The sequence below is a fragment of the Cryptomeria japonica genome, chromosome 4 (assembly GCF_030272615.1).
Source record: "Cryptomeria japonica chromosome 4, Sugi_1.0, whole genome shotgun sequence".
Taxonomy (NCBI): Eukaryota; Viridiplantae; Streptophyta; class Pinopsida; order Cupressales; family Cupressaceae; genus Cryptomeria; species Cryptomeria japonica.
The window spans coordinates 104,426,617-104,438,202 of NC_081408.1; the positions used below are offsets into that span (position 1 = coordinate 104,426,617).

An 11,586-nucleotide genomic window follows, 5' to 3' on the forward strand; every position below is an offset into this window, starting at 1 on the left:
TCTTCTAAAGCTTAGTTGTAGTCCTCTCTTTAGAAACATTTAGGAGCATAGAATCAACCGGACAATGTCTTATCAAACCCTTCGCTTTCTAATCCATTATATCCCATTCATCCTACTATGTAATTTAGGGTTTTATTAAAGAAACCGCAATCCATAAATCTCTATCCACAAGCATATCTTCCATTTTGAGTTTTCACAATTCAAAATTTCTGCCACTAAACTTCTCTATTTCTATTCTGCTCGATGTACTTGCCATATAAAAAATTGCAACAAAGTTATGAAATCTTCCTCTGCAAGATTCCCACTGAAACTAGATCAACACCAAAAAACCATCAACCTAACAATAGTAACAAAGTTGACCACTCTCTAATACTAATTGAAAGGAAGCAAAGTGCATAACAATGCTTCCAAATGCTAAATCTAAAATGAGAGATGATGCAAAAGCTTCTTACAAACACTTTAACTGTTACAAAATAGATAAACACATGCAAATCTCAAATTTAAACAAATAAACTATAGCACCAAATATATGTGGGAAAACCCTTACGAGAAAAAACCTAGACTCAATTATATTATCAGTAACAACCAATAGTCACAAGTACAAAATTAATGCTATTTAAGAGTAGCTACAATCAACAAAAAATTCTAGAGCAATTTTGACAACATAACAATGCCTTAGCAAATAATAAACCCATGTCATAAAATCAACTAAGGCATTAACATATATAAAGAACTCAACACAAAGAGGTATGTACCCATGGTTTTCAAAACCATCTTGAATGCCTTAGAGGTAAGTTGTGTCATATACACCATCTTGTTAAACCCAAGATGCATTGCTCTTAGCAATTTCCGAAGCAATAACACCTCTCTCTTCTATAAGAATGGTTACCTTACCAAATACAATGTAAGTACAACATAGAAGTTACCATGACCAAAGAATAGGTGTCTCCTAGACCCCTCCTAGATTCTATTAACCTGCCCCTGTTTTTCCGATGTGATTTGGGCCATTTAATCAGATCTTACCTACATTGTTGATTTCTGGAGACTGAGGATGATTGGCAATCATTCCTCCTTCTGTGATTCCAACTGCTTACTCTCCTCGTTCTCGAAGCTTGTTGCAAGAAATCTTCTTTCATGGCATTTCCGTTCGGCTCAAGAAGCGTTAGTATTGGGGATGAGCGCTATTCGTTGCACTTACGAACGATTTGGAAATAGAGGTACGCTGGAGTTCCTCTGGGCGTGAGTAGGGTTTTTCCCTTTTTTTTTTTTTCATCATTGACATACTGAAATTTCTGAAGGGTCACAATCAACAACCTCGCCGCTAGTTGTAAGGCAATCGGCTAGGGCACAGGAGGAAAGGGCACAGCACAGGGGGAAAGGGCACAACAATACAATGGATGAAGGAAAGACTCTGCCCGACTCCAACTGCCCTAGCTGCCAGAATGATTCGCCCTGTCTTCTTCGCTAGAAAATGGTTCAAAGGATAAATTTCTGCGTTGGTAGCTGCTGAATCTGGCGTCTGGAAAATGCTTGCGTTAGGGTTTTAGAACACACATTCTTCAAAACAGAGAGCTCTCTTTGCCGATTTCCTGACCAGTAAATGACTAGACAGTGGGACTCTATAGGTTCATCCTGAAAATATAAGAGTGGTTCATTTCTTAGTCATTCATGGGATAGGGGATGGTACATTAATACTCTAATTCTAGCTGAGCCCATGCTTGACGCATCGAATAAAGACGCCGAATCACATAGATACTTAACTAGCTGTCAATCAACGATCTCTCTGAAAAACTCCAATGGACCCCATAATTCTGTCAGTGTTTTCAGCGAGCTGGGGCACGGCCTCCCTTAACAAGGAAAGGTTAATGCCCAAGCTTTTAAACTCATTCGTAATTTCGTAGTGTTCACAATGCTGTCTCAGATGTCACAACAAAGATTAATGTTACAGTAATCGAGATTGATGTGCGACTGCTACTGCTGGCAGTTCGATTCTATCTCAAAAGGAACCGTTAGTGCTTTTTCAGTTGTCGGTCTTCAGCTCTCCATATTTTGGGCCAATCTGAATATTCGCTGCTTTTACGAGTGATCTGTGTATGTCTTCTATGGCATTTTCAATTTTAGAAAAAAAAAATCTTTATCTTCTGGGGCCAATCTGAATTTTCGCTGCTTTTATGAGTTATCTGTGTATGTTTTCTATGGCACGTCAAGCAAAAAAATTAAAAAAATTATAAGAGATTATATCACATGAGGTTAATGTGGGGTTATTGTTTTGAGTAGTCTTTTATCTACTGGTATGGATGAATGATTTGTAAAAAGTATCGTTGGGAACAAATTTTTCTGGATGAAGGTTCATAATGTTTTTAAAAAGAGTGAGTTCGGGAACAAGTTCCAAATAGATTTGGTAGAATATGTATCTTTTAGTCTTTGGCTCTTAGTTAAAAAGAAAAGTTAATTATTCAGACTCTTTTACCTACCTTATATTCGATGTTGAAAAACTTTTTAAAGGTTGCTTATCATTGAAAAAAGAGATCTTTAAGATGCATAATACTAAACCATGAATTTATCATGAATGTTGCATACTGAGATTCTTAAGACTAGCAACAACCTCCAGAACATTCAGTTGATAACACCAAGCAATATCTAAGAATCCTCGCCACTCTTATTACAAGTCTTTATTATAGGCACAGAACTAAAAGTCAATGACATAGTTTGATGGCGTTGATTGTATAGAAAGCCAAAGTCTAGTTCTTTCTGTCATAAGATGTAAGGTAAGCAGGATTGGCAAACTATGATTTAGGAAGACTGAAAAATGGATTGCAACTTGCAGAAGTAAATTGGTCAGTAATTACTCTTTAAAGAGTAGCAAATAAGAATTGAGCGAGTGAACTAAAGACTGAAAAAAGAGTTCTCTGATCAGAGTAGACAAATTTATCAACCATTCAGAAGACAAATTTACATAACTCCTAGATACTATATGTACCCAGGGGCCAGATAATGCAATAAAAAAGAATGCTCAAACAGACAGAAGTCTACTGGCACTGGTGCAGCAAACAGAAACTGTTTACTAGTCCCAACGAATTTAAAGAATATCGATAAACACTTACCACCGTGTAAAGCCAAGTGGATAGCTTCAAATATACCAATGACTCTAAAATACATTGATATGGTTTTACAAGTATGTAAATTCATGTTTACAGCTTCAACTTTAGCAATATTATGCAAAATTTCAATCAATTTGTTTGCTTTGGAATTACGAGCCTGTGTGTTCCCCCAGTAGTTGTTGAGTTTCAGAAGGATCATTCTCGATTAAATTGGACTGGCAGTTTACAGGGCCTTTGCTTGACAGATTATCAGAAACATCAGTATCCTTTGAGTGTCCCCAAATCACAGCATAGAACCCTGACACAATGAAAAACGCTCCTACCACACTGCAAATGCAACACAACAAGACTGAGTGTCAAATTAAGCTCTTGTCGGTATCTTTCCTCGTATTGTAGCAGCTCTCTTCTTGTCAGTAAATAAAGGTTAGCTTAATCTACAGAATTCTAGAAACCGGACCTTCCATAATGTAGCTTTTCACCAAGAAAAATGGCTGATGCTATAGCTGCAATTACTATCCCAATTGGCTTAAACATTGATACAAATAGAGGTCCTTTCTTGCAGATGCACCAAGTTTGCAAAGTGTAGGTAACCCCTGTACCGATAATTGCCTGCAAGAAAAGGATCATTAAGAAGGAATGAGTGTTTCTAGTTGTAAGTTTGTAACTACAAAACGTTAGAATTTTAAAGAGTTGTTATTCTTACTGAATATGAAATGCTTATAACATCAATGTTCCATTTAAGCCTCCAAACAGCTAAGTTATGCTCAGCAAGAGACGTGAAAATAGCTGATTGCATAGCTGCAATTGTGGTAGTGAAAGCTGTAATTGACAATTCAGCTGGATATCTTTTCAAAGTTTCCACCTGAACACACAATTTTTTATGAAACTATTGTCAGCAAAAATTTTGAACAAAGATTCATTGATAGACTAATTCCAAAATGACTACCTGCATGATGTTCCAAGTTGACCACGAGATTGAGGCCCCTGCAAGGAAAAAAGATCCTATGATCCAATCTTTGACTGATGTTGTCTTCAGGGCAATATAGTGACTTTCAACTGAGCCATGGTTCACAGACCAAAATTTTCTTACGACAGGGCCCTTATACAGGGTGACAATCATTGCTCCCCCAACAGAAATGAGGGTACCCAGAGCTTTTAACTGGCTACTTGAATTTCTCATATTTACTTTCTCCACCCTGAACTCATATCACAACAAAAATTACACAGAATGCAGGCACAGTGTTGGGTAGAGATAAATATCCTGTAAGGAGTTCTAACAAGTGACATTTTTTTAATCTGTCGAGCTTCACCCCTCTACTCAACAATCTAGGCAAGATGGTGGGGTTTTCTGGGGTAGGGGACTTTATTCATTTCTAAGAAGGTTGCAAAGATGTAATCAATATAAAATCAGACAAGGAAAGCATTGCTGCAGTACTGATAACTTGAAAAGTGAAAAACAATTGCAATCATTTTGCCAAAAAATTGTGTCATTCTAAAACTACGGAATCCCAAACCTCCTCCTAAGGAACAGAAGTATATATATGAAGAATACAAAGTTACAAGCAACCCGCTGACTGTATTTTATACCTGAAAAGAAGAGATAACACAAAGGTAAATGCAGGGATCAAGTTCGCCATCGCGGTAGCTAGTGTTGGGGAAGTATAACTTACACCTGTGAAGACGCAATTCTGCATTACAGAAATCCTGCAAATCCAGACAAACTTCTGAAAATGAGAACTTGAAATTAATACAAGCATCCAAAAAACTACGTACAAAACTTTTTGAGTAGCTCTAATTGCTTGATTGGACGGTGATGCAGGTGGTCTTCTTTTCATAGCAGCAATGAACTGTGCTGGGCAAATAATGAGTCGATATTTACTATTTTATTTAGAACAGACCATTCCATGCACCATAGTCAATACTGACTGGAATCAAATGTAACTATGCTCCTGTGCCACGACTCTGTATTGGCTCAAAATATTTGAAGTCGATACCAAGTCAATTCAAAAAAACTTGTGAGTTAATACCAAGTTAGCTGGTTACCTTCCGAGGTTCATCTTTTGTGTCCTCTTTTGCTCTAGTTTTCACCTCTTTCACTCATATTCAGTCTTATTTTCTGCCTTGCGAATAGTTCCACTTATCCACCAACAAATTTTCATTGAGGTCATAGGTTTCATTGTTTGGCAATACATTTTAGCACTGGAAACAGAGGTTTTATCATTTTCATCCGTTCTGATAAATTACAAACTAAGATAGTAGATAATTTCATGCAATGATTTATCAACAGACTCTTTATCTAAGTTGATGAATAAATTGAGGAATACGGTGCACGGGCTTGTCTTTAATTTGATGTTTTTGTCAAATGATATCTAGTTTGACCATGTTTTGCTAATTTTTTGAAGGCATGGAAGTCGATCTAGACACTGAGTTTGGCTTACAGAGTTTTTGGTGCGCTGTAAGACTATATGTGAAATAGAGGGGAAGGTCTGGCAGTAATGAGAATCTAGATGGTCACTCTGTCCACCATCAATTCAAATCAAGTTCAAGGTCTGCAGTTGCACCATACTGAAATCTTTTCCAAGGCACATCCTTAGCTAATACAAGGACACAATTTTTGACTTTGTGCTAGTGGAGCCCAAGTTTGAGCTTAGCTATTGAGGCTTTCTTCAGCAGGAGATATACAAGCCCAAGGAATAGGGATTATACAAAGATTAAGGAATAGTAATAACACCTAAATACAAGAGGAAGCACTCAAGCCCAAATAGTAGAAGTTCAATCCTCTCGCTTGTGGGTACCCTACAAGGCTGTTCGCCCGGAGCAATTGGGTGTTATCCCAAATTATGTCCTTAGTAACCACCTTGTTTTGTCATGTGAATTTAGCATTACAGCTGTTATCAAACAAAGCTGGATTTCAATCCAATCCATCTGTATCCTCTCTAAGTCCTGCTTATCTGCATAAAGGAAGAATAAAATATTACTCAACACCAAATGAGAGTTTGTCATTTATCCATGCAACCCAAGCCACCATCTGAAATCTGTACCCCAAGTTGTTTCTGCAGTTCTAACTCAAAAACATCACATGCTAGTTCACCGGCATGAGTTGTTAATATAACTGAGCTGCCAGATGGCTATGGAAAACCACCCACATCAGAATGATATGTTGTTTTCTAGGCTCTCCTGTTTTTGCAATTTAACTTAGTAGACAATGTATATTGGACAAATTCTTATTTCAATTTAAGACAAAATATAAAGAGATATGAAAGAAGACTCAAATAGTATTGATTTTTCCATATTTTATGCAAATGGATATTGCCAATTGCATCCACTTACTTGTCCATAAAAAAATGTAACTGGGCATGATAAGCATTGCAGCCATAACAATGCTGTAGACTACAAATACAAAATGGCTCAGTCACACATCAAAACGCTCCAATGAGTTTAGCACTTGGAAAGGCAAAATTTCGTAAATTCAATTCATTTTGTAGACTGTTCTCTTGTCTGCTGGAGCATAGGCAGGAGCAACAAGCTAAATCACATCAAAGATTAAGATCTATTCTTGCTATTATAGACTGAATGGCCACTGTGGTGGAGCTTGTTGGCCTATGACCATATATTCTAATATTCCTCATTTGGCACAAGAATTTACTTGCAAGGACACACAACAACACATTTTAACAAATTAACTCATGCTTGATAATTCCAAAGCACAGGCAAGGCATGTGATTGATCCTCGTGACCAGGACAAGTATCTTCTCAAAACTTGGGCTCTCTGGTCATCATATTCCTACATAGATGCTTGGTGCTTACACAGCCTTCAGTCATATTTTCTTCTAAACCAGATTTCTCAAATTTCGCAGTACCATAGAAGACTCCAAAACCCACAAAGGGATTTCAAGGTACCACTTTTTCATTCCCTTCCTCTTCCTGTCAACTAGATTTTACCTATTCTGTTTTGGTGGCTAAAAAGGCCAAAATTGCCAAATACATATCTTCCTACTGTGTGGATGGATTGGACTGTGTTTTTCACAAACTGTTATCAGCATGTACATACTTCTGTCTACTTAGTTGTAATCCATACCGAAATGGCAAAAAGAATAGACTGAATGGCCACTGTGGTGGAGCTTGTTGGCCTATGACCATATATTCTAATATTCCTCATTTGGCACAAGAATTTACTTGCAAGGACACACAACAACACATTTTAACAAATTAACTCATGCTTGATAATTCCGAAGCACAGGCAAGGCATGTGATTGATCCTCGTGACCAGGACAAGTATCTTCTCAAAACTTGTGCTCTCTGGTCATCATATTCCTACATAGATGTTTGGTGCTTACACAGCCTTCAGTCATATTTTCTTCTAAACCAGATTTCTCAAATTTCGCAGTACCATAGAAGACTCCAAAACCCACAAAGGGATTTCAAGGTACCACTTTTTCATTCCCTTCCTCTTCCCGTCAACTAGATTTTACCTATTCTGTTTTGGTGGCTAAAAAGGTCAAAATTGCCAAATACATATCTTCCTACTGTGTGGATGGATTGGACTGCGTTTTTCACAAACTGTTATCAGCATGTACATACTTCTGTCTACTTAGTTGTAATCCATACCGAAATGGCAAAAAGAATAGACTGAATGGCCACTGTGGTGGAGCTTGTTGGCCTATGACCATATATTCTAATATTCCTCATTTGGCACAAAAATTTACTTGCAAGGACACACAACAACACATTTTAACAAATTAACTCATGCTTGATAATTCCAAAGCACAGGCAAGGCATGTGATTGATCCTCGTGACCAGGACATGTATCTTCTCAAAACTTGGGCTCTCTGGTCATCATATTCCTACATAGATGCTTGGTGCTTACACAGCCTTCAGTCATATTTTCTTCTAAACCAGATTTCTCAAATTTCGCAGTACCATAGAAGACTTTCAAAACCCACAAAGGGATTTCAAGGTACCACTTTTTCATTCCCTTCCTCTTCCCATCAACTAGATTTTACCTATTCTGTTTTGGTGGCTAAAAAGGCCAAAATTGCCAAATACATATCTTCTTACTGTGTGGATGGATTGGACTGTGTTTTTCACAAACTGTTATCAGCATGTACATACTTCTGTCTACTTAGTTGTAATCCATACCAAAATGGCAAAAAGAACAAACTGGGGTTAGTACTTGTATTCAAGTAACTCTGACATAGTATTATTATTTGCTGTCTAATTATACTGACCTTCTTGATCACGGGTAGTGATAAGATCATGCTTCAATTTTGCAGATTTTAACTTTGTTTCCATTTATTTCGCACCTTACGACTGCTATATGTGACATTACACTTTCACTGGATCACAAAAACTTAAGTCAATTGCCACACATTTGGGAGTCAATACCATTTTGGCTTCTCCCTTACTTTCATCTTTTCTTCTCTGTTTTTCTGACCTTTTACTCACCTTGAGTGTTATTTGCAACCAGCAACAGCTATTCTATGAGATTTCAAGATATCACAACTTGGAAAAACCATTTTCAGCCCCATAATATAGGCATGGTCTAGATCTGTTTTGATGCATTGATGAGGATTCCAGATGAATGGGCTTCCTCCTACTTGGTGGTGCTTGTCATTTTAAGAGTATAACATTTATTGTTGGGTTTTAAATGTTTTGCTTTTATTCTGCAGAGTTGCAAGATGGTCTTGACTCTTTGGCTTGGCTTGTCTATTTTCACTGATTAACGAGATTATGTGCTAAAATGAGGGGGAAGGAAGGTGGATCTTCTTCCTGTAAGGAAATCATCAATTCAACAAGGTACACTATACCAAAATATTGTCCACTTGCAGATAATAGCAATGGTCGTGGGCTGATCTCTAGGGACTGGAAGGACGAGATATTTTGCTTGGAGCTGAAACTCGTTTAAGTCTAAAAGTCTGTTCATGCTCAGGGAGGCATCCCACGGCGGGGGATCAGGCTGAAAATTTCACAGCAAGGCGAGTCCCATAGTAGATACAGAAAGCTGTAAGAGGAAAATAAGGATCTCATCTTGGATTAAATGATTGCCTAATCTTTCAATCCCAAAGTTTTTTCAGTGGCGGGCAGGGCCAGAACTTTCCAGCACACACTTTCTGAATCTTCTCCATGGTACTTGCAGAGCTAATTATGGGGCTCTCCATCCATGGGACCAGAAGGTGATTTAGATGCCCAGGTTTGAGTTTGGTTCAGACACTTTGTCCAGCTAGGGCAGTGAGCCTTCTACCAGAGGCAGTGATTTCAATGATCCAGGAATTACACCTAATTCTAGTTGAAAATTGGGAATCACCCCAGTGCTTTTAACAACTATGGCTCATTGGCTACCCAGAAAGGGGCTTTGGTATATCCAATTAAGTGTTCTTTTTAGTCTGTTTATTAGGCAATTTCCAATTCAACAGCCAAAAACGACTAAACTGAATCTTCACCATAAAAGAGACGGGACCATTTTTCTCCAAATTCTCTGGTGCAAGAGTGTGTATGGCTAAAGTTTGCAGCACCAGATAAGAATTATAGAGAGTTTTCTTGCCAATGGGATCTGTTGTGTATAAGTAGACTGTGGAGGTAAAACATTCATGTGTAATGGAATCAAATGCAAATAACTCCATAAACCTTGGAATGAAGGCATACTTACCCACATAAAGCAAGCAAAAAAAATCTACCCAGCATATAGCACGTGAGAGGTGGCCGTTTTCCCCTGCAATCCAACCCACCATCTGAAATCAGTATACAAGTAATTGCTGCATTTGCGACTATAAATTCTTGTATAATCGTTTGTGGGTACTACAGAACTGTGCTATTTCACTAGCATGAATTGTCAAAGGAATTGAGATACCAGATGGCATGGAAAACCAGCCACATTATAATGAATAAACATTGCACTTTTAAAAGAACTCGCAAACATTCTATTGGAAGGACAGTACAAAGAAATTCACACCAAGAAGAAGAAATATAAATTATAGATAGGTTGAGAAGAACCTAAATAATTACACTTGACAAAGCAAGGATGATATCAATTGATTCATACACTCAATTCATTATCTTTACAGGGAATATTTGATCCCTTAAGGCTTGAACTAGTTACAGAGCTTTACATAAACAAAAACCTTGAATTTATTCATCCTCAAACATGCCACGAACTGATAACCCAAAGCACACCAACAACAAATTACACGGTAAGAGTAGTTGATGAAATATAATTTAGTCTACAGATGGTTTTGAATACTTTCCCATGAGGCTAATTAAGCTAACCCAATAAATTGACATACAGGAGCAAATACCTAAAGATACAGTCTCCGATTTCGTTATGGTTATCGCAAAAAGGTATTGTTCAATTGAATCAATTGGGCATAATAGTTTTGCAGCTAACGCATTGCTTTGATTTGCCCAAATGGGTAGGGATCAATTGTATGTACCTGTCAACGAAAAATGCAAGTGGGCATATTATGATTGCAGCTAACGCATTGCTATAGACTACAAATACAAAATGGTTCAATCCTTCGGAGAAAGCAGCTTTGCTCAATGTTGTCAGCCCCACATCCAAACATTCCAGTGAGATCATCACTCCATATGGCAAGAATTTCTGGAGGGAATTCATTTTGTTTTCTTTCTTCACCTCCTTCCTTCAATCAAATTAACAACAATGGCGGTGGGTTTGTATCAAAATATTCAATTCATCTGCTTTTCTGCAGGAGTGGTGCTGAACATGAGAATGAATTGCAACAGAGATACGGACACAGTTTTGCCCAGATTAAATAAAATGCCACCGTCGACGTTGTAAAGTTGTTTTGGCCAATCACCACATTATCTATTAGCATGTTTTCGTCATGGTAGATGGAGACAAGCATTTAATTGCTAATGACACAGATTTAATTGCGAGGAGACAAACTAGAGGCTTCTTTAATTATTAATTATTGTATTTTGCTATTCAATTTTGAAGGACACAAATATATATTTAACGGGAGGACAAAAGTTACGCACACCAAAAAAGTTGGGTTGGTTTGATTGTTTGTTTTGAGCTACTAGCAAATTATAAATCCAGCTCAGTATGTTACAGATCTGAACTGCCAGTCATTCTTTCATCAGTCCTCTTTTGGTCTATAGCTGTTTGCTGGCTACAGCTGATTTTTTGTACTAATATACATTATTTTTTGTATCTCTTATTTCAAATATTTAATGGAAAAGTATATATATTTATAAATTTCAGGAAAGATGTATAAAAGAAGCTAGAGGAAGCTAGAGATGAAGATGGAGATGGAGAAAGAGATAAATATATATAAAAGGAGATAGAGAGAAAAATATAAATATAGAAATTTCATTTATAGTGATAGAAAGAGTTCAAGAGACAATGAGATAGATATAGAGATACATGGAAGAAGAAATATGAAGAGGAAAAAGAGATATCGATGTCAACTTTGAAAGAGGAAGAGGGTGGGGAGAGATATGGATGTTAATTATATATTTAATAATATAT

General features: G+C 37.3%; 1 long non-coding RNA gene across 1 annotated transcript; it reads left to right on the forward strand.

Moving 5' to 3' along the window:
- Positions 1-842: 842 nt before the first annotated feature.
- LOC131032896 (uncharacterized) lies at positions 843-11,313 on the forward strand. The gene is made up of 2 exons (XR_009103527.2): positions 843-1,217; positions 1,299-11,313. It is a non-coding gene; the product is annotated as an uncharacterized LOC131032896 (long non-coding RNA).
- The last annotated feature ends 273 nt before the right edge of the window (positions 11,314-11,586 follow it).